The sequence below is a fragment of the Mauremys mutica genome, unplaced genomic scaffold (genome assembly GCF_020497125.1).
Source record: "Mauremys mutica isolate MM-2020 ecotype Southern unplaced genomic scaffold, ASM2049712v1 Super-Scaffold_100199, whole genome shotgun sequence".
Classification (NCBI taxonomy): Eukaryota; Metazoa; Chordata; order Testudines; family Geoemydidae; genus Mauremys; species Mauremys mutica.
This window is the reverse complement of record NW_025423286.1, coordinates 213,823-236,478: the sequence shown is the minus strand read 5'-3', so window position 1 is coordinate 236,478 and position 22,656 is coordinate 213,823. Positions and strand designations below refer to the sequence as shown.

At 54.2% G+C, this 22,656-nt stretch overlaps 4 non-coding genes across 4 annotated transcripts; 2 read left to right on the top strand and 2 right to left on the bottom strand.

Moving 5' to 3' along the window:
• Positions 1 to 17,252: 17,252 nt before the first annotated feature.
• TRNAA-UGC lies at positions 17,253 to 17,325 on the bottom strand. Its single transcript has one exon. It is a non-coding gene; the product is annotated as a tRNA-Ala (tRNA).
• A 112-nt stretch (positions 17,326 to 17,437) lies between these two features.
• TRNAI-AAU lies at positions 17,438 to 17,511 on the top strand. The gene has a single exon. It is a non-coding gene; the product is annotated as a tRNA-Ile (tRNA).
• A 2,533-nt stretch (positions 17,512 to 20,044) lies between these two features.
• Positions 20,045 to 20,117, bottom strand: TRNAA-UGC. The gene has a single exon. It is a non-coding gene; the product is annotated as a tRNA-Ala (tRNA).
• Positions 20,118 to 20,229: 112 nt separating this feature from the next.
• On the top strand, positions 20,230 to 20,303 carry TRNAI-AAU. Its single transcript has one exon. It is a non-coding gene; the product is annotated as a tRNA-Ile (tRNA).
• The last annotated feature ends 2,353 nt before the right edge of the window (positions 20,304 to 22,656 follow it).

Sequence of the window (22,656 nt, the reverse complement as noted above, 5' to 3'; positions counted from 1 at the left end):
AGCCCAAGCGCACCAGAGTTGGTGTTGCAGTGGGGGAGAGGTATCTCTCATCTGGTTTTTAGATGCTCTGATGAGAGGGAGCAGGAGGAAGATTTTTCTTCTCCTTGCATTTCAAACTCTTCACCCCCCCCAACCACTTTCTACTCTAGCTTGATCTCTCTCTCATGTCTCCAGGGCCCTCCTTAGCCATAGGCAGCTGCCTAGGGGACCACTAGGTCTGGGGGCACCGCTCTGTCGGGAGCTCGGACAGACGGGAAGCAGTGGAGCATGTAAGAGCAGGGCTGCTGGGTCCTAGAGAGAGCCAAATGCAGCACAGTCTGAGGGAGGGGATTGGCTGGTGGGGTCTCTGGGAAGAGGAGTGGGGAGGGGTTGGGGAAGGAGCTCACCTGTGAGTGTGACTCTTTCCCCCCGGCTGAGGTGAGGTGAGGCAGGCTCTGCGGCTCTGGAACCAGTATCCTCTGTTGTCCCCCATAACATCCATTCTTCTCCCCCCCCACCCCATGGAGCACCCCCTCCTTTCTCCCTCCTCCCCAGGAGCATCCCTCTCTCTCTCCTCCCTCCCCTCCGTCAGGGCTGGGTTGGGTGAAGTGCTGGGGGCTGGGTCGGGGGAGGCTGGCTGCCTGCTGAGGAATGAAAGTGAAAATAACTCACTTCCTCGGCCAGGATTGGAATGTCACACAGGGCTGGGCTGGGGTTAGCCAGATGTGTGAAAAATCAGGACAGGGGCTTGGGGTAGGGTGAGCAGATATCCCTATTTTATAGGGCCAGGCCCAATTTTGGGGTCTTTTTCTTATATAGGCTCCTTTTACCCCCCACCCCCACCCCCACCCCCTGTCCTGATTTTTCACACTTGCTGTCTGGTCACTCTAGGTGGGGGTAATTGGTGCCTATATAAGACAAAGCCCCAAATATCGGGACTGGCCCTATAAAATCAGGACATCTGGATCTGGTCACCCTAGCTGGGGAGCGTCTCTCCCCCGGGCTGGCAGCTGCCAGCGATCCATCTCATCCTGGGGGAGCTGCACAGGGCAGGATGAGCTGCTGTGGCTTCATGGGTGACCTGCCCCTGAGATCAGATGCTGGGCTAACTTCACCATGGTCCGTAAGGCTGGTGGTGGTGCCCATTGGCGTGTGATCGGAGATGAGGGTTTGCTGCTGCTGTTGCCACTCTGCACCCCAAGAGGTGGATTTTGGGGTCGACTGCAGCTGTTGCCCCAGAAGGCTGGGGGGTGAGCCAAGCATGAAAGCAGTACTGTGTTGCCATTTAGGTTGTCATTTAACAACTTTGTTTGCAAAAAATTCTTGCTAACAATCCTGAATCCAATTTCAATATTTTTAAAAAAAAAATCAATATCTTAGCCAAAAACAGAAAATTAAGTTGTTGACAATTATTAGTGACAGGTTTGGTTTGAGGCAGGGAGTGGGCCAGTTTTCATCAGAGAAACAAAAAATTTTGACTGACTTTCCTATAGCCTGTTACTCCTGATAAGAGCCCTCTAGCAACTGTAATATGGTCATCTCCTTACTAGTGTATAGAGCAGGGGTCGGCAACCTACGGCACATGGGCCAAAGGTGGCAGGTGAGCTGGCCGGCTGAACCACTCAACCTGCTGTCAGCCTGGTTTCCATTCATTCAGCCGGCAGCGGGCTGAGTGGGCTGGTGGCGGGCTGAGCAGGGCAGGTGGAGGGGTTCCGGCTGCCGGCCCCTTGCCAGTCAGGAGCCCAGCCGCCGGCCCCACTCTGCCTCCTGCCAGCCTGGGTGAGCAGAATCCCAGGCTGGTAGCGGGCTGAGGGGGGTTGGCGGCCGGGATCCTGGCTGGCAGGAGTTGGTGGTCAGAACCCCAGACCAGCAGCGGGCTGAGCAGGGCCTGGGATCCTTGTCTAGGGTTCCAGCCACCAGTCCCGCTCAGCCCGCTGCCGGTCTGGGGTTCCATTTACTCAGCTGGCAGTGGCCTGAGCAGGACCTCAGATAATAACAATAGTTTAAATATATAATATAGAGATAGAGAGAGACCTTCTACAAACGTTAAAATGTATTACTGGCACGAGAAACCTTAAATTACAGTGAATTTAGCACACCACTTCTGAAAGGTTGCCAACCCCTGGTATAGACTGACCATATGTTGTACTAAGATTCTCCTGCTTTCTTTTTTTATCCTGTGAGTCAGTATAGCCTTTGCCAGCCCAGAAGTTGGGCAGCCAATGTTTTACATTTTCACAATGTTTTCTCCAACTGTCATAAAGTAAATACATAGTTAATATGAGTTAAAAAGGCCAGGGACACTTCCTTGTGAAGAATCTGTACAGCAGATCATGCTAGAGCTGTGAAAATGCTCATTGTGGCTGCCAGAATCTGTGAGCAGCTTGTTTAGTTTACAGCAAAGGTTGAGTCCTGCTTTGTGCACCGTGTGTGAGAATGAAAATCCTGAACCGCCCTTTGAAATAACAAATGCAGCAGGACGTGTTATTGTCCCTGCCCCAAAGCAGACAGACCAATGGAGAAATGCCGTCGAGTCCAAGGTGATACTCCACTGCCATTTTACCTTTTTTGCTGGCTAAACTCCTTCTTATCTGCCCGGCCCAGGCTGTCCTCTGCCTCAGCTGCTGCTCCCGGCCTGCTCTAGAGTCAAACGCGCAGGGCCCCCAAGGGAACAGAGGCTGGGACAGGGCAGCAGCCTGGGTTGGGCTGGGAAGATGCTGGGAGTTCTCCTTCCCTGAGAACTGGCCTGGCTCCCTTCTCAACAGCAAACAAATCAATTCCACGTCCCCTCCCCAGAAAAACCAGCCTGGGAGCCAAGGGCAGCAGGGGACGATTCCCTGCAGTTCCCACCAAGGCAGGAGAGAACCCAGGGTGTTTCTAGCAGAGCTTATGGAACTGACCTGGGGAAACCAGCCTTTAACAACAGGCAGTTCCAGTTGAAGCTAAGTGTTTTTAACAATTTCTACAATATTAAATAACCCTTCAATCGTAGTGTCACCATCCATAAAATTGCTTCAGCCTTATAGGTTCCTAAATGTACAACTAAACAGCTCTTCAAACACAAGGGAGTGGAGATCAGTCAGTGTTCAGAGTCATCCCATATAAAAGAACCATGTTGTGGTACATACTGGCCCCATCATGTGGCCATGGCCTTTCCCTCCTCTCTGTTAAAAGTTTTAGTATTTTGCACAGAAACTTTCTTCCCTCAGGAGAGTCCTGGGAACCAGGGCTGCCAGCCAGACAAACATCTTTAAGAGGCGGCGTAATCTGTCAAAAAATGATCTCCCTCCTTCAGTTCAGTGACACCCTGAAATGTTACTTATCAGGGCAGAGCCAGAGGATTGAAAGCAGCTACATGAAACCCCTGTGTAGCTAACAGGAATGAACACAAACACTCCCTTGTATCTGAAGAGATGTTTAGTTTTACCCTTGGTAAACTACAAGACTAAAGGGCAAGGCAGTGGTGCCAGATATAAAGAGTGAAACACGAGACAATCATCATAGTTATGCCCATAGTGACTGCAAATTATTTCTAAATTCTTCTTATTATCATCAGTGTATTATTTTCTCTGGAGTCTAGACATCGACTATATCTTGACCAAGAAATTTAGATCTTGATAAAATAATCGACTATCCCTGGTTAAGGCGATGGACTTGATACCCACTGGGGTGTCCCTACACAGGTTCAAGTACTAACAACAGTGGCTGCCTTTTAGCCATAGATTTTAATCAGGGCAATAAATTGATATGAACTCCTGTAAAATCATTTTCCAGCCCGACTCCTTCACCCACATTTGTTAGGGCATTGGGCCACCATGTGAACATTTCATTTCCCTCCTCAATTTCACACAGAGACACAATTTCCTTTGCACAGATCCATGAACAGCAAAACCTCCCTGTGTCTCTTGTCTGAGCCAGGGCATTCGATTCCAGTGAACCCTTCTCTCCTGCAATGGCGATGGTCAGACAGAGGGGACATGGCCACCTTCACTTCTGACAGTGAGATATTGGCTCAGCTCTTTCTTTATGCTGCTGCTGTTAGTCCATGAAACATCAGGGATGGAATGCAAGGCTGAGTTCAACCCCCTGAAACATTTCAGTGCCCAGAGAAATCCTGACCCCGGCTGTTGGAATGATATGGTGGAGATTCGAATAGGAAAGGGACTGTCTGAATTGTCAGTGTGGGGAATGGACAACAACCTATAGCAATGTCATTAACCACAAACACACTCTCATTCTGCTCCAGCTGGAAGGGAAATGGGCAGGAACTCTCGCTGTTCAGCCATGGACATACTTACACTAATGCACAGCCGTGAGTGTGCTGGGGAAGCTGGTCTGAGCAATTTGAAGTGACAATTCTGTGAGAACAGAATCATGGTGTAGTGAAATAACTGTATATTAAGTACTTGTGGCTGAGTGGTTAAGGTGATAGACTAGCAATCTATTGGTGTGTCCCCACACAGGTTTGAATCCTGCCAACTATGGAGACATTAGTATGTTACTAGTACTTCAGTGTCCACAGAGCCAGATCTGGTCTTACTGTGAGGCTGGCTACACTTAAAATGCTGCTATGACACTGCTCTAGCACTGTGGAGTAGACAGTTGCTACAGTGACTGGAGGAGTTTTCCATCCCTGTAATAGGACATTGACAAAACAATCTTTCCTTTCATTTAGCACTATCTAACCACGGCTTAGGTCAGCTTAATTATAGTGGTTTTGGGGTTTTTCACACCCTGAAAGACCATCATGCTCTACCAACTGAGCTAGCTAGATTTAAAGTCAGTCAACTGCCCAGTCGCAGTGTAGAAGGAGCCTGAGGGCGTTTATTTGTGAGCTGAGGTTCCCTGTCTGACATTTGCCTTTTTTCTTGGTTTGTTATGTCTCCAGCGAGCAAACCAGAGCTGTTACAAGGCTGGTTAGATGCTGCTTTCTAGCCCAGAGAGCTGGGCTTGATTTAGCATGCTGCCGCCATCAGCTGGTCAGAGTAACCAGGGTGGGAGGGTGGAATTTAGGATTCTCCCACCAAGGGGAGGTGCTGTTGGACTCATCTAGTGGGGGAGAGTCTGAGTCTGAGTCTGAGTTCCCCACATGCCACACAAACATTTTCACAGGGAATCAGGTCCCCTGGGGAAAAACTCAAAAGAAGCCCAGGCCCAGGAGTGTCAGAGAAGGGAATCACTGTTTGCCTTAAGAGGTGGGTTCGGGAAACCTGCAGGTCCTTAGATCCCTCCAGCGCCTGATAGAACCATTTGTGGGGAAGGTCTGGGGAAGCCGAGGAGGACAAGGAGACGGGAAAAGGGCTTGCAGCTGTTGTGCAATCCCCATGTTCCCAGCAGAAGGGTCTGGGGGGCTCAGTGCTCAGAACTCACAAGATGGCAAAGCTCAGAGCCCCGTTACACGGAGTCAGAATGTGATCAGCTCACAGCGAGAGGGAGCAACACCCCTCCCTTGGTCTCTATGCCAGAGCTCCTATCAGCTCAGTCCTTCCCGCAACAGCGGGCTGCTGAGAGGGTTGCGATGGGGTAAATGAAGGCAGAGGAGGATTGTTCCTCATGGGGTTTTTTTGTGTGTCTCTGTGATCCTGCTGGAGGAAGCATCATTTGAGTTTGTTTCAGTGACTTGGTTTGGGCTGAGGTTGTGACCCTGAGCACAGGGGTTCCTGCACTCTCTGCTCCTAGCCCCTCAGGGAGTGGACAATGGACCAATTTCAGAAAGTGGCTAGAAAGTAGCCTAAGAAAGTGTAGCATAAGTGAGAAGAAAAGCAATATTCTCACCACCCTGGTGGTCTAGTGGTTAGGATTTGGCACTTTCACTGCCAATGCCTGGATTCAATTCCCAGTCATGGAAAAGTGACCTTAAACCAAGAAAGCTTTGCTTTTTCTTCACTTGCAATGTAAATAAATCCATGTTATTTTCCTGATTCCCCCATCTTCCCAGTGTCTCCATGGCAGGGCTGGCTCCAGGCAGCAGCGCAGCAAGCAGGTCCCTGGGGCAGTCAATGGAAACGGGAGGCTTCAGCGGCAATTCGGCCCTCTCAGTCCCTCTCAGATGGACGGACTTGCCACCAAAAGCGGCAGAGGTAGAGCTGCCATTGATTGCAGCTTTTTTATTTTTTTTTTCCGCTTGGGTTGCCAAAAACGCTGGAACTGGCCCTGCTCCATGAAAGACAATTTGTCAAATCCCAGATGAGTGCAGTTCTATCAGTTCTCAGCCTGAGTCCTTAGGTCTTAATCCTGAGGATATTGTCCCACCATGGGGCCATTTCCCGCCTCTCTTTCCTAGGGAAGCACAATTTTCCTTGCACAGACACAGGAACAGCAAGATCTTTCTCTGTCCCTTGTGCAAAGCAGGGGGCCAAATTCCATGGAAACAATGGACAAGCAGGGGGCCCTGGGCACATCCAGCCCTGGCCGTGAGATGTTCCCTCCCCTCTTTCTTTATGCCCCTGTTGTTATTTCATGGATTGTCTGGGATGGGGGAAAAGCTGAGTTCACTCCAGGTGGAGGGTAAAAAGGACCCTGAAAATCTCAGGCCCCAACCCCTGCTACCAGGATCACCAAGGTGCTGGGAATCTGCCTGGGAAAGGGACTGTGTGAATTGTCAAGGTGGGGAATGAATAACAATCTACAACTAGATCCACCTCATTAACCACTGACACAGGCTAATCCTGCTGCAGCTAGAAGGGAAACTGGGAGTGATTCTTTGCTGTTCAGCCATGGAAGCAGTGACCCAATTGCACCACAGTGAATGTGCTGGGGAAAGCTGGAGTTTACAGGCAGGTGGAAAAAGCAGATCCTAGAAACACCTCGAGCTTCCCACACCACTGCTGCCACCAGGGTCAGGTGTTGAGCAACTCACAGCCCCCCGCCCCCCGACACATTGCCTTCCAGCAGGGGGTGGCAGCACCCCCCACCCAATGCAGGGGAGAGGCCTGAGTGTATCTCTGCACCCTGAGTCCAGGGCACCCACTCTCTCTGCCCCACACATCCAATCTGGCCCTGCTGAAAAGTGACCCTAAGAACCAGCAGCCTCCAGGACCGCAGATTTGGCCCTCAGAGCAGGGAATGTGTCCCCCAGGCTGCTCTTAGGCCACTGGATGCTCTGTAAACAAGAGGGCTCTGAGTGTAACCCAGGGGTTGGCAACCTTTCAGAAGTGCTGTGCCAAGTCTTCGTTTATTCACTCTAATTTAAGGTTCCGCATCCTAGTAATACATTTTAATGTTTTTAGAAGATCTCTTTCTATAAGTCTATAATATATAACCAACTATTGTTGTATGTAAAGTAAATAAGGTTTTTTAAAATGTTTAAGAAGCTTCATTTAAAATTAAATTAAAATGCAGAGCCCCCAAAACTGGTGGCCAGGACCTGGGCAGTGTGAGTGCCACTGAAAATCAGCTCATGTGCCACCTTCGGCACACGTGCCATAGGTTGCCTACCCCTGGTGTAACCCATAGCAAGCAAAGACTATCTGGGGATGTAGCTCAGTAGTAGAGCACGTGCTTTACATGTGTGAGGTCCTGGGTTCAATCTCCAGATTCCTTTTTTCACCCTGCTGCTTTGCTCATGCCCAGAGGGGATGTGGCCCAGCAGTCTCCCTGCAGGAGTTTCAGTCCTGCTCAGTGAGGGGCAAGTGCCAATTGCATGGATGGTCGGGGGCGGTTTCTGCTCCTAAGTCACCTCTGTAGGTTTAAGATTCCCACCCGCTGTGCTGCTTGGGACAAGGGTAGATGAGAAGGGAGAATCCTCCAGCACTGGAGGGAAAGGTCCCATCTGCACAGACTGAGAGGCAAGGAAACCCCGGGGCAGTCAGTGCTCAGAGAGGAGAGAGGTCAGTGATTTACACCCACCAGGGGGCACTGTCTTTTTGAGGCGAGTGCAGCTTGCTTGGGATGGTGCTGACGATGGATAGAAAAAAGGCTGGAGTCAATGACAGATGAGACCACAGAAGGGGAAGGGGAATGACAGCCCCACAGAAGGACCTGGGTGCTCAGATGACCCAGTTATTGCACCCTGGCCTGTCATAGAGAGAGAAAAGACCCAGCGGGACCCAGCCCCCCTACAGTGATCCCATGGACAACAACCTGGTTGGGAGTGGGGTGAAAGCTCCCTCTGGGCAAAGGGGAGCTGAAATCCCTCAGTGTCCTGGAATTTAAGCAATGGAAGCTTCAAACCCTGCACGGGTGTGGGCTGAGGTGCATCAGCAGAAGGTTGGGCTGGACGGGGCGGCAGGTTTGTATAATTTTTGTTGGTGCCCAGAATGGGACCAAGTCCTGCCCCACCCCACCCCCACCCCCACCCCGGGCCAGCTTTAGGCCGATTCTTCCGATTCCCCTGAATTGGGCCCCACCCCTAAGAGGGCCCCGTGCCCAAGCCCCGGTACCGTGTACCAGCAAGAGCTGGTGCGCTGTACCAGGGTGGCCCGGCTTCCCCAGGGGGCAATTTAAAGGGCCTGGGGCTCCCAGCAGGGGCTGGGATAGGGCTGGGGTAGGGCTGTGGGGCTCTGGGGGCTATTTAAAAAGTCCAGGGTTCCCATTGCTTCTACCGTCCCGGCCCTTTTATATAGCCCCCAGAGCCCTGCCACTTCCCCAGGGCTCCCACAGCTATTTACAGGGCCGGGGCAGTGGAAACAGGGGAGCCCCGGGCCATTTAAATAGCCCCCAAGCCCCAGGCTGCTGCTGCTACCCCGGTGCTGACGGAGGCAGGAGGGGGCACTTACCGTACAGGGTGGGCTGTACACGCTGTACCTGCACCCCCTGCCTGCAGCCAGCCCCTGCTGCACCCCCTGCCCTGCCTGCACCAGCCCCTGCCTCCAGCCAGCCCCACACCCCCTGCTTGCAGCCAGCCCATCTCCAGCCAGCCCTGCACTCCCTGCCCTGCCTCCAGCCCCTCACCCCCTGCCCTGCCTGCACCAGCCCCTGCCCACAGCCAGCCCCACACCTCCTGCCCACAGCCAGCCCGTCTCCAGCCAGCCCTGCACCCCCTGCCCTGCCCACAGCCAGCCTCTGTCTCCAGCCAGCCCTGCACCTCCTGCTCACAGCCAGCCCCTGCTGCACACCCTGCCTGCATCAGCCCCGCACCCGCTGCAGCCAGCCCTGCACCCCGTGCCCTGTCTCCAGCCAACCCCTGTCGTACCCCCTGCAGCTCTGCCTGAAGCCAGCCAGCTCCCCACACCCCCCTGCCCGCACCAGCCCTACACCACCGGCCCTGCAACTCCTGCCCTGTCTCCAGCCAACCCCTGCTGCACCCACTGCCTGAAGCCAGCCAGTCCCACACACCCCGTCTCCAGCCAGCCCCGCACCCCTTGCCCTGCCTGCAGCCAGACCCTACCTCCAGTCAGCCCCTGCCCTGCCTCCAGCCAGCCCCATGTCCAGTGGTGCCCTGCAGTTCCCAGGGCAGTAACCCTGCACACCTGCTTCAATGAGGGGGGCAGGGAGCAGCTGGAACCCACACATGTGCACACCGTAGGGTGACCAGACAGCAAGTGTGAAAAATCGGGACAGGGGGTGGGGGTTATTAGGATCCTATATAAGAAAAAGTCCCAAAAATTGGGACTGTCCCTATAAAAACAGGACATCTGGTCACCCTAGCACAGCCCCAGGGAGTGGCAGGGACCCACACATGTGAAACGGAATTCGTTTCTAGTTCAGGCCCATCTTTTTAAAAAAGAACTTTAGGTAGGGTTAACATACACCTGTATTTTCCTGGACATGTCAGGCTTTTTGGTTCTTAAATCACTGTCTGGGAGGAATTTTTAAAATTTAAAAATTTAAAAATTCCTCCTGGGAAAATATGGACGCATGGTAACGCTATTGGTACAAAAAATACATACTGTGGCACATCGCTTAAATCAGAACTTTTTATAGGGAACCGGTTCCTAAGGAATGAAAGTCTTTTTTATATATAAATATATATATCTATATACATTTTTAGTTATCCCTGCCGGGGCCCGGCTGAAAATGACTGCCCAGAGTTCAAGAACTGTCCCTGTTCTCATTGGACAGATGGGGAGAAGCCTGAAGTACAAAGAAGGGAAGTGACCTTCCCAAGGGCCTACACAGCAAGCTGGTGGCAGAGCCAGAAAGAGAAGCCAACAGTCCTGACTCCTGTTCTAATGGACAAAAAAACCCAGAGTAAGGGATAGAGCCCAGGAATCGAGATGGTGGGGAAATTTCATTGAAACCATTTCTGTCAGAAAATCCCCTTCAGACTAAACCAGTTTGTTTCTCGAAATCAAAACAAGTGAGATGAAAGTTCTTTGCAAAAATATTTTGTTGCAAAACAAAAGCATCTCCTGTTTGTCACAGTGTGTTAAACTGTCTCGTCGCACACAAAGAGGAGACACTTAGATCTCAAACATTAGATAAGATGCTTCAGTCTGAGCTAAGTAATTGCTGCTCTTAACAATTTCAAAATAAAAAAATACAAATCAAATAGACTATTTCAGCTATTCTATTATGTCATAATCTGCTCGGAGTAAATGTGATAGGACACCGCATATTATGCACTACTCCTAGTGACACTCTCCAATGGATCCCCACCCACCGTGAGGTAGGTAGGAGCGGATCATTATTATCCCTACTTGAAAGAGGAAGAAGCTAAGGCTGAGAAAGGAGAATTGACAAGCCGGCTAGACAGGAAAACATCAGATGCTGCTCCCAATGCTACACTCAATTTTTCAGAAATTAGTCGACTTTATGGCCAGAAGGTACCATTAGAGCATCTAATCTGACCCCCTGCATATCACAGGCCTCCTGTATGACACAAGAGCTACTTTTGGGGCAAACACATTCCAGAAAGGCATCTAGCCTTCATTAAATGATATCAGGAGATGGAGAATCCACCACTTTCCTTGGTAGCTTGTTCCTGTGGTGAATCATCCTCGCTGTTGAATATTTGTGTCTTATTCCTAATATGAATTTGTCTCTTTTCACCTTCCAGCCACTGGGTCTTGTTATGCCTTTCTCTCCTCGATTAAAAAGCCCTTTAATACCCAATCTTTTGTCTCCATTAAGGCCCTTCAACACTTCAATGAAGTCACCTTTCAATCTTCTTTTGATAAGCTAAACAGGTTGAGCTCGTTCAATAGCTCACTAGAAGGCATTTTTCTCCAGCCCTCAGAACAATTCGTGGCTCTTTGGTCATCAGACTCCTGAACTGCAGCTGGATGTGGTTCTTGTTCTTCTGCACAACAGAGCTCCTGGAGAAGAGGGATCTGCAAATGTACATTCGTATGATACCTTTGTTTAACTGATGAAAACATAAACTAGACACTTAGAGGACTGGAACTGATTTCAGCTGATGAACAGCTTTGCTAGGTTTTTATGCATTTGGACAGCGAAATGTTGAGTGTTTACATTCATATCAAGCACCCCCGTATAGTGGAGCTCCTGAACAGAATGGAGAATGGAAATGGAAATGTTTTCCTTTTTAAAAAAAAAAGAAAGAGGGTTATAAGAGAACACGGGGGTTTGAACTGAAGACTACAGTTAAGCACTCTAACACTGAGCAATATCCCCATGACAACAGGAGTATGGAATCGTGATGTCCAGGACTTTGAAGGACAGACCCTGCTTCATCGAGGTCCTTTGCCATTCGCAGACCACAGGTGGTTTTAAAAATGGGGTTTGATTAAACTTCTTAAATGTGGTAAACACCACAGCTTGCGCACCCACCGATATAGCTTCTCCCACTGACATAACTGCCAACTCTTGCGAAGTGGATTAACTGCACCCACAGGAAAACTCTCTCCCATCAGCATAGAGCAGTGGTTCTCAAACTGAGAGTCAGGACCCCAAAGTGGGTCATAACCCTGTTTTAATGGGGTCGCCAGGGCTGGCATTAGACTTGTTGGGGCCTGGGGCTGAAACCAAAAGTCTGAGCCCCACCACCCAGGGCTGAATCCCTCAAGCTCTGGTTTTGCCCTCCCCTAACTGGGGCAGGGCTCAGGCTTTGTCTCCTCTGCCTGTGCTCAGTGTGGAGGGGCTTGGTCCCTCTTTCCATGGCCATGTAGTAAGTTGTTTTTTTTGGCAGAAAGGGGTTGTAGTGAAAGGAAGTTTGAGAAACCCTGGCACAGAGCCTCTGAGTATGTCTAGACTTGGGTCCCTGTGGGTGATCAGACACTGAAAGTACAGCCATGGAGACACCACACACCAGCCTTGCCTAGCAGGCAAGAATCAAACCGCTACAGAAAGATACCTGTTGCTTTCTAACCCATCTCCCTAAGCCCTCAGCCACCACCACTTAACAAAGGGCCTTTTCTACACGATGGTTCTGGTCTCACTGAAGGGTCATTTCCAGTTGTTTGCTCAGACCAGCATTAGGGAAAATGGTGCCCTGGGCAAAGCTTCTACTTTGGCACTTCCCCATTGCCCCTGGACGATCCCCACTCCCCCTTTACCGCTAGCTCCTGCACTCCCAACCCTTGCACCTCCTTCACCCCTAACTCCTGCCCCCTCCTGTGCCCCCTTTGCCCTTAACTCCCTGTGCCACCAGCCATTGCCCCTCTCCTGCAGCCCCTTCACATGGCTCCAGTGCAGGGGACCCCGCACTTGTTCTCCCTTTCCTTGGGCTTTGGCATCACTAGCCCCTGCTGAGCGAGTAGGGTTCAGTGGTCCCCAAAATGTGGGGCATGACTCCTAGGGGGACACAGAGGAACATTCATGGAGTCAATTAAATTAATTGAGCTTCTTCAGTCTCTCGCTGGAGACATTTCCCTTGTTTTTAAAGGCAAAAATCCTGATCTTTCCCATGGGAGCTGCTGCTTCAATGTTCAGTTTGGGGAGGGATTTGGCTGCACTCAGAGATCTGCCCGCGGGTTACAATCTGCGATCCGAAGGGTCGAACGCAAACAGCGTTTAGATGGGACCGTTAGTGCCGCCCCCGTGTGGCCAAAGTTCAGAACTGACCAGCAGAGTTTACAGCTGGAGCCTGGGACGCTCCTGAACAAACTGGGCCCAAAGCCTCTCGCGTGGGACCCTCGCTGTGCAGCAGGAGGCGGAGGGAAGCTGATTGTCAGGGCTCAGGGCTGCACCCTGCCATGCTGAGCCGGTGTCTGTGCTAAGCTCGGCATCAATCAGGTGATTCTGGGCAGTTCGGGGTCCCCGGGCTCCCACAGGAGGGTGAAGCAGGTCACCCCTGGAGCAGGTTAAAGCTGCAGGTTGACAGTGGGGTTGCTGCTCCTGTGAACAGCTGCTGTAGCACCGCCAGGGCAGGACAGGGAGAGCCAGTTATACCCCCCCCCCAGCCTGTATCGGGGGATGGGAGCACTCACACCCTGGGGACCCACCCACCAGAGATCTACTGGGGGGGAGAGTGGCACCCACACACCCAGGATGTTGTGGGGGGGGACAAGGGCATCCACACTCCGGGATCCTCTGCAGAGGGACGGACACCCACACACCCAGGATTCTGTCTGGGGGGCAGAGGTACCCGGACACCTGGGTGGGGGAAGGGGGCACCGAAACAGCCGGGATCTTACCTGGCAGGACAGCGGCGCCTGCAGCTCGACATGAGACGGGGACGGGGGAAGCAGGAGCATTTCCCAGTCCCAGGCTGTCCCCGTCTGGCCAAGGCACAGAGCTCACAAGCAGAGTTTAAAGCTCCAGCTGCCAGGCCACAAAACAAGCCGGGCGCTGTGGCTGGCGCCTGTGATCCCAGCTCCTGGGGAGGCTGAGGCTGGTGGATTGCTTGAGCTCAGGAATTCTGGGCTGTAAGGGGCTGTGCTGATCAGGTTTCCGCACTAAGTTCAGCATCAATATGGTGATCCCGGGGAAGCTTGGGGTCCCCAGGTTGCCTAAGGAGGGGTGAACCGCCCCAGGTCGGAAACGGAGCAGGTCAAAACTCCTGTGCTGATCAGTAGTGGGATCGCACCTGTGAATAGCCCCTGCAGCGTAGCCTGGGCAAGACAGTGAGACACGGTCTCTTTTTACATGTTTCAGAGTAGCAGCCATGTTAGTCTGTATCCGCAAAAAGAACAGGAGTACTTGTGGCACCTTAAAGACTAACAAATTTATTTTAGCATGAGCTTTCGTGAGCTACAGCTCACTTCTTCGGATGCATAGACACCCCTACCCCGCAGAGCCTGGCTGGGGGGATGGGAGCACCCACAGGATGGGGATTCTGACTTGGGGGGAGGGACACCCCCTGCAACACAGATCTTGAAAATAGAAACAGCGACACCCACACACCACAGATCCTGGATGGGGTCAGGGGAACCACACACGGGAGCTAGTTCATGGGGTGGGGGACACACCCTTATGCTCCGTTGCACCATTCTTAATGAGAAGAACGGGGGCATCCACACAACACGGATCCTTAACGGGCGGGGGGTCACCCACACACTCCACTATTAACCAGGAGGGACAGGGGCACCAGACACCCCCAGTAACATGGGGAACACCAACATCCACCAGATCCCTCATGGGGAGTAAGACAGAGGGGATTGTAATGGGGCCCGGCGCACCAACGCACTGGGGATTGTTAAGGGTTGAAGGGACAGGGACACCCACACACACTGAGATCACGGCCTTGAAGGAACATAAACCCTCCACAGAAGGACCTGGTCTGTTCCATGATGGCAGCCCAGCCTGGGTGAGTCAAAGTCTCTTTTTATACAGGCACACCCCAGAGATCCTGACTAGGGGAGAGAGACACCCACCCCCCAGAGATCCTTAATGGTCTAGGGTGCACCCACACACCAGGGATTCTTATGGGTGGGAGGAATGGAGACAGCCAGACACACTGAGATCACTTCCTCCCAGGAGCCTGGGCCAGACAGGGAGACACAGTCCCCTTTACAGATCTGCCAGACAACCTTCCTCCCACTCCCTCCACACCATGTTCTTATTTGGAGGTGAAGCCAGGGAAACCACATGGAGGATTCTTATCTGGGGAACTGGGGGACCCACTTACCACCAGAGATTCTTAAGGGCAGGAGGAACAGGGACTCCCACCTCTGCAGCATGGGGGTGGGTCGCCTGCTGGGATCATCGGGGCATATTTCACCTTGTCAGCTCCCTGCCATTGCCTTGGGGGCCCTGGTTCGCTGCCTCTGGCACCCAGTTTAGCCTCCTTCCTGAGGGCTGAAACGCTTTGATCTCTCTAAGGTCTGTGGGATCAATACGTGTCATGGTGTAATTCTGTGTTATTCGGGGCTCAGACTAGCTGAGCTAATGGCCCCTTCTGCCCTTAAACGCCATGAAAACATTTCCCTGGTTTCTCCTTGCGCCTGACAGACACCACGGTGAGGGGCCCAATAGAAGATCCTGGACACAGCGCTCTGGCTCTTACGTTACTTGGGGACGTCAGCGCTGTCCTAGCAAAGCTGCTGCTAAAGCGCTGGATTTGGGGAACGGTTCGGCTCCGATTCAGAGATCTGCCTGCGGGGTGTGAACCTGCCACGAGGAGCGGGAAATGCAACCAGCAACGGGAGGCGTTGGCTGAGCTCCAGGCTGCCCCCGTGTGGCCAAAGCTTAGAACTGAGCAGCGGAGTTTAAAGCTGGCGCTGGGAAGGACCTGAACACATGGGGCATCAAGGCTCCTGCGTGTAACACTTGTTGGGTGGGCAGCTGGGCGTAGCTGATTGCCAGGGTTCAGGACTGCAAACCGGGGTGCTGAGCAGGTGTCTGTGCTCAGGTTGGCCTCGATATGATAGTTTCTGGAAAGTTTGGGGTCACCAGTCTCCCTAAAGAGAGAGGAGCCAGGTTAGCCCACGAAAGGAGGCAGGCAAAACTCTGGTACCAATTGGCCGTGGGACTGCCCCTGTGAAGAGCCACTGCAGCCCCGCCAGGGGGAGCCGGTCTCTCTTTATGCAGCCCCCCCCCCCGCCACCATTCCTCAGAATGAGGGTTGTGCTCAAAGATCTGTGCCCCGTGTTTTCACCTCCATGTGAAGCGCACAGTGCAAATAACCCTCAGCGCATCAGCTCAGTTCCAGGCTCCACTTCCACCGGCTCATGCAAGATGGTGCAGAGGAGCCCCTGGGTGGCTGTGGGCCTCGGGAGGATGGCTTTTGATTTTTCGGCTTGACTGCTACGGGCAGCAAGGCCAAAAGTCAGATGGCCGACTCTCCCGTCCACCACGCTCATCAGGAGCCCTTAGTCGACAGGCTCGGACAATGCGGGCATCGCCCCCCACTACCTCTCGCATGCAAAGCGAGCGCTCTGCCGCTTGAGCTAATTCCCTGCAGCTGGCCTGACTCTCAGGCACCGGGCAAAAAAAGGCAAGAGCTCTGTGGCCTTAAGCAGAACACAGCCTGAAATGGGGGCGGGGCGCTACCCAGAGCTGGGGAAGGGGGTCCGAGTCCCAGCCACCCTCCTCGGAACAAACACCAACGCTCCCTCCCTGGAGTGTGTCTGGGCTGAGAGTTAGCCCCTGAAACAAGCACCAAACTTCAGAAGACAACGCAGGGATAGATCACTTGACGATTGCCTGCTCTGGCCATTGCCTCTGAAGCGCCTGGCATCGGTTACTGTCAGAAGACGGGATAGTGGCCTAGCTGGACCATCGGTCTCACCCAGGAGGGCCGTTCCTATCTTCACCACTTTCCTCTAACCCAAGCAAAGCCCGGAGCAGGCCCAGCTCAGCAACTCTAGCAGACTCCCTGGCCCCTGGCCCAGCATACAGCAAAGCGACCCTGCCTCTGCCAGGATAGACAGCCACCGACTCCCTCTTCCAGACCAACGCAGCCCTTCCCCGCTTTGGCTGTCTCCAAGCTGTCTGCGTGCTCTGCTCTGCTCCACGGCTGCCATGCTGCCTGAGATCAGGAGGCTGCGAGGTCTCACGGTCTCAGCTGAGCTGGTATCACATGCCACCCCGCCCATCTCCTCATTCCCTTCAGGGACCCCTGGGATGTGAGTAATTGTGTATTTGAGTGGCTCTCCCTCCCGGCCAATGAGCTTGGCGTAGACTAGCAGGGAGGGAGGAGGAAAGGGATTGTGCTCCAGTGAGAGCTCAGAAAGAAAGGTGCAGGTCCCCCACTAGAGCCCAGCCCAGCAGAGCAAAGCAGAGCAGAGCAGGCTGGAGAATGTGTGTATGGGTCTGACTACTTCTCCCATGCTCTTCCATTTGAGCTAACTTCCCCCAGCTGTCTCCAGCATCCCAGTCAGCGCAAGGGGAAGAAGGGCCAGGGAGGAAGAGCTTTGTGCTCCGCAAGGGCTGGCTTTCTGGGAGGCCAAGCGGGGGGAGGGATGGAGGCCACTGGAGGAGCTGAGCTGGCTGACTGTCCATGGCTTCTAAAAGAAGGGCAAGAGAAGGTCCTGGGGCTGCCTTGCCGCTGGAGAATGCGGGCATTGATCCCGCTGCCTCTCGCATGCAAAGCGAGCGCTCTACCACTTGAGCTAATTCCCCTAGCTTGGCAGGTGGTGTCTCGATCCATCCATTCGATAACGGAGGCCTCATCATTCCCCGCCCCAGCCAGTGACTCCTTCCAAAAGGGTCAGGCAAGGCAGGCTTTGCCGTTGGCCGGCTAGCTCAGTTGGTTAGAGCGTGGTGCTAATAACGCCAAGGTCATGGGTTCAAGCCCCATGCTGGCCACTCCGGGAGGGAGAGGGTGGCTTCTGCTCTTTTGGCTGACTGCTAGGGGTGGCAGAGGCCAAAACCAGGTGGGCCTGGAGCTGGCAAGAGCCCTGCTGGGCGCAGGCGCCGGGCAGGACCAAGCTCCTGACACTTCCTTGGGCTCCCCTCCCTGGGCTCCTCGCTCCACCTGCTGCCTGAAAGGAACTTGGAGACGGGTGAGCCCGGCCGGCTGCCTTCCAGGCTCATAGGAGGCCAGGCTTGAGCTGCCCGCCCGCGAAGCCAAAATCGCAGGCCTGCCGGCTCGCCCCCAGTGTCCACAGAAGGTTGAACTGATGGCCCGAATTCTTGCCGGCCGCCAGCTCCACCCAAATGTACCCGATGCCGGATCACGCTCCCCAGCCCAAGCCACAGAGGAAGGCTTAATACTCGGCACCCCAACCTAGGGGAGAGGCTTCACACTCCGCCGGCGCAGGGTGACCTTTGGGACTTCCCTGGACACCATCCTCCCACTGCCCACAGCCAGACCCCCCAAGCCCACCCCTCCGACAGGAAGGAGCAGGAGGACCACTCCGCCCAGGGGCACCACCACTTGAAGTCAGCTTCACTTGCTTTCTCTTCTACCCCTTTCCTCCCAAGTTATGCGCGCCTCACGGGAGCAGGCCCTGGGAAGACGCAGGCACCGCACTCTGACTGGCGCAAGCCAAACGCCCACACCGAGAGTTTAGCATGGGCTCTTGAGGCACTGGAGGAACCCCATACAGACGCACTGACGGAGCTAAGCTTTACGGCCAAGGGCCCTACCTGTGCAGAAAGCCAACTTGCTTGTGAAAAAGACTCCTCTTTCGGCTCCCCTTCCAAACTTCCAAATGCCTCCAAATGGGAAAACACACACACTGAAACACCCAAACGGTCCTAACGCTGGGGCCAGGCGAAAAAGAAAAGCAAGGAAAAGATTTCTAAATGGCCACCCTGCCAGAGTCGTACAGCTCCGCAAGTGAAACCCGTGGGAGGGACATTACACAGAAAAGGGGAATGGAAAGCTGCCCAAATTGAGATGCTGTGGAAAGCAACAGCCCCATCGCTACTCCTACTCTGCACACTTCTTGCAACAGCTGATGAACGGCCAGGTGCTTTTCGCATCCAAGCCCACACCAGGGGAAGACCTTGAGAAGTTTTCCGTGGCTTGCCTGGTTCAGCTGGTCAGCGTGCGGCACTCGTGGAGGCAAGATGGTGCAGAGGAGCCCCTGGGTGGCTGTGGGCCTGGGGAGGATGGCTTTTGATTTTTCGGCCTGACCGCTACGGGCAGCAAGGCCAATAGTCAGATGGCCGGCTCTCCCATCCACCACGCTCATCAGGAGCCCTTAGTCGACAGGCTCGCAGAATGCGGGCATCGCCCCCCACTACCTCTCGCATGCAAAGCGAGCGCTCTGCCGCTTGAGCTAATTCCCTGCAGCTGGCCTGACTCTCAGGCACCGGGCAAAAAAAGGCAAGGGCTCTGTGGCCTTAAGCAGAACACAGCCTGAAATGGGGGGGAGGGGGGCGTGCTACCCAGAGCTGGGGAAGGGGGTCCGAGTCCCAGCCACGCTCCTCGGCACAAACACCAACGCTCCCTCCCTGGAGTGTGTCTGGGCTGAGAGTTAGCCCCTGAAACAAGCACCAAACTTCAGAAGACAACACAGGGATAGATCACTTGACGATTGCCTGCTCTGGCCATTGCCTCTGAAGCGCCTGGCATCGGTTACTGTCAGAAGACGGGATAGTGGCCTAGCTGGACCATCGGTCTCACCCAGGAGGGCCGTTCTTATCTTCACCACTTTCCTCTAACCCAAGCAAAGCCCGGAGCAGGCCCAGCTCAGCAACTCTAGCAGACTCCCTGGCCCCTGGCCCAGCATACAGCAAAGCGACCCTGCCTCCGCCAGGATAGACAGCCACCGACTCCCTCTTCCAGACCAACGCAGCCCTTCCCCGCTTTGGCTGTCTCCAAGCTGTCTGCATGCTCTGCTCTGCTCCACGGCTGCCATGCTGCCTGAGATCAGGAGGCTGCGAGGTCTCACGGTCTCAGCTGAGCTGGTATCGCGTGCCACCCCGCCCATCTCCTCATTCCCTTCATGGACCCCTTGGATGTGAGTAATTCTGTATTTGTGTGGCTCTCCCTCCCAGCCAATGAGCTTGGCGTAGACTAGCAGGGAGGGAGGAGGAAAGGGATTGTGCTCCAGTGAGAGCTCAGAAAGAAAGGTGCAGGTCCCCCACTAGAGCCCAGCACAGCAGAGCAGAGCAGAGCAGAGCACAGCAGGCTGGAGAATGTGTGTCTGGGTCTGACTACTTCTCCCATGCTCTTCCATTTGAGCTAACTTCCCCCAGCTGTCTCCAGCCTCCCAGTCAGCGCAAGGGGGAGAAGGGCCGGGGAGGAAGAGCTTTGTGCTCCGCAAGGGCTGGCTTTCTGGGAGGCCAAGCGAGGAGAGGGATGGAGGCCACTGGAGGAGCTGAGCCGGCTGACTGTCCATGGCTTCTAAAAGAAGGGCAAGAGAAGGTCCTGGGGCTGCCTTGCCGCTGGAGAATGCGGGCATTGATCCCGCTGCCTCTCGCATGCAAAGCGAGCGCTCTACCACTTGAGCTAATTCCCCTACCTTGGCAGGTGGCGTCTCAATCCATCCATTCGATAACGGAGGCCACATCGTTCCCCGCGCCAGCCAGTGACTCCTTCCAAAAGGGTCAGGCAAGGCAGGCCTTGCCGTCGGCCAGCTAGCTCAGTTGGTTAGAGCGTGGTGCTAATAACACCAAGGTCATGGGTTCAAGCCCTATGCTGGCCACTCCAGGAGGGAGAGGGTGGCTTCTGCTCTTTTGGCTGACTGCTAGGGGTGGCAGAGGCCAAAACCAGGTGGGCCAGGAGCGGGCAAGAGCCCTGCTGGGCGCAGGCGCCGGGCAGGACCAAGCTCCTGACACCTCCTTGGGCTCCCCTCCCTGGGCTCCTCGCTCCACCTGCTGCCTGAAAGGAACTTGGAGACGGGTGAGCCCGGCCGGCTGCCTTCCAGGCTCATAGGAGGCCAGGCTTGAGCTGCCCGCCCGCGAAGCCAAAATCGTAGGCTGCCGGCTCGCACCCGGTGTCCACAGAGGGTTGACCTGATGGCCCGAATTCTTGCCGGCCGCCAGCTCCACCCAAATGTACCCGACGCCGGATCACGTTCCCCAGCCCAAGCCACAGAGGAAGGCTTAATACTCGGCACCCCAACCTAGGGGAGAGGCTTCACACTCCGCCGGCGCAGGGTGACCTTTGGGACTTCCCTGGACACCATCCTCCCACTGCCCACAGCCAGACCCCCCAAGCCCACCCCTCCGACAGGAAGGAGCAGGAGGACCACTCCGCCCAGGGGCACCACCACTTGAAGTCAGCTTCACTTGCTTTCTCTTCTACCCCTTTCCTCCCAAGTTATGCGCGCCTCACGGGAGCCAGCCCTGGGAAGACGCAGGCACCGCACTCTGACTGGCGCAAGCCAAACGCCCACACCGAGAGTTTAGCACGGGCTCTTGAGGCACTGGAGGAACCCCATACAGACGCACTGACGGAGCTAAGCTTTACGGCCAAGGGCCCTACCTGTGCAGAAAGCCAACTTGCTTGTGAAAAAGACTCCTCTTTCGGCTCCCCTTCCAAACTTCCAAATGCCTCCAAATGGGAAAACACACACACTGAAACACCCAAACGGTCCTAACGCTGGGGCCAGACGAAAAAGAAAAGCAAGGAAAAGATTTCTAAATGGCCACCCTGCCAGAGTCGTACAGCTCCGCAAGTGAAACCCGTGGGAGGGGCATTACACAGAAAAGGGGAATGGAAAGCTGCCCAAATTGAGATGCTGTGGAAAGCTACAGCCCCATCGCTACTCCTACTCTGCACACTTCTTGCAACAGCTGATGAACGGCCAGGTGCTTTTCGCATCCAAGCCCACACCAGGGGAAGACCTTGAGAAGTTTCCCGTGGCTTGCCTGGTTCAGCTGGTCAGAGTGCGGCACTCGTGGAGGCCAGATGGTGCAGAGGAGCCCCTGGGTGGCTGTGGGCCTGGGGAGGATGGCTTTTGATTTTTCGGCCTGACCGCTACGGGCAGCAAGGCCAAAAGTCAGATGGCCGACTCTCCCGTCCACCACGCTCATCAGGAGCCCTTAGTCGACAGGCTGGGAGAATGCGGGCATCGCCCCGTCATATGTTTATTCCCCACTTCGAACTTTAGCATCCACAAGATGGGGACCTGCATGGGCCCCTCTCAACTTAAATCCTAGTTTAGATCTGGTAAAGCTGCCACCCTCTAGAAGTTCCAGTGTCTAGCACACGCCCTGTTCCCCCAAACCTTCCCTGGGGAACACAGATCCAAACTCCTTGACTCGTAACCCTAAGGGAAATAAACCATTCCCCCACCTTCTTCCCCCTCTCCTAGTTGTTGGGAAAGATACCTTGATTCAAACTCCTTGAATCAAACAAAGAGGGATTCACTTTTCCCCCTCCACTTCCCCTGAAAATCCAAACAAGGGAAGAAATCAATCAGGTTCTAAAAAGAAAAGGATTTTATTAAAAGAAAGAAAGAAAGTACACTATCTCTGTAACACCAGGATGGAAAAACCACGAGGCGTGCTGCAGGATAGCCCCTCCCCACCAAAAAGCAATGCCGTGACCCAGATTCGAGCCAAGGTTGCTGCGGCCACGGGGCAGAGTACTAACCACTATACGATCACGGCCAGGCGCTGGGGGTACAGGAAGCAGCACCCTGGAAAATGCTCAGCTCTGCGCTCTCGGGGCGGCCACCTACCTCGCCGGCGGCCACAGGTCTTTCTCAAGTCTCCCCATTACAGTCACAGGTCAAATGCTGAGCAAAGGAAAAAAGACAGGAAGCCAATCCCATGCCTGTCCCTTTTTCTGTCTTCCTCCACCCCTGGACCAGGTCCCTCCCCGTTTGTCTGGGCCATTGTCCTCATGGCCCTGGCCAGCCTATTTCCCTTTGCCGCTCTGAAACGTGCCCCCACGTGCAGGCCCCGGGGGAGGCTTTGGCTAGGGCGAGCGTGTCCTTGCGAGGTAATTGTCTCTCTGGAGGTGAAAGTCATCAGTGCGGGGTGCGAAGGGAAGTGGCCGTAGAAGGAGAATGCAAGGCATGTGGTGGGCAGGCCAGGGATTTCTTTGTC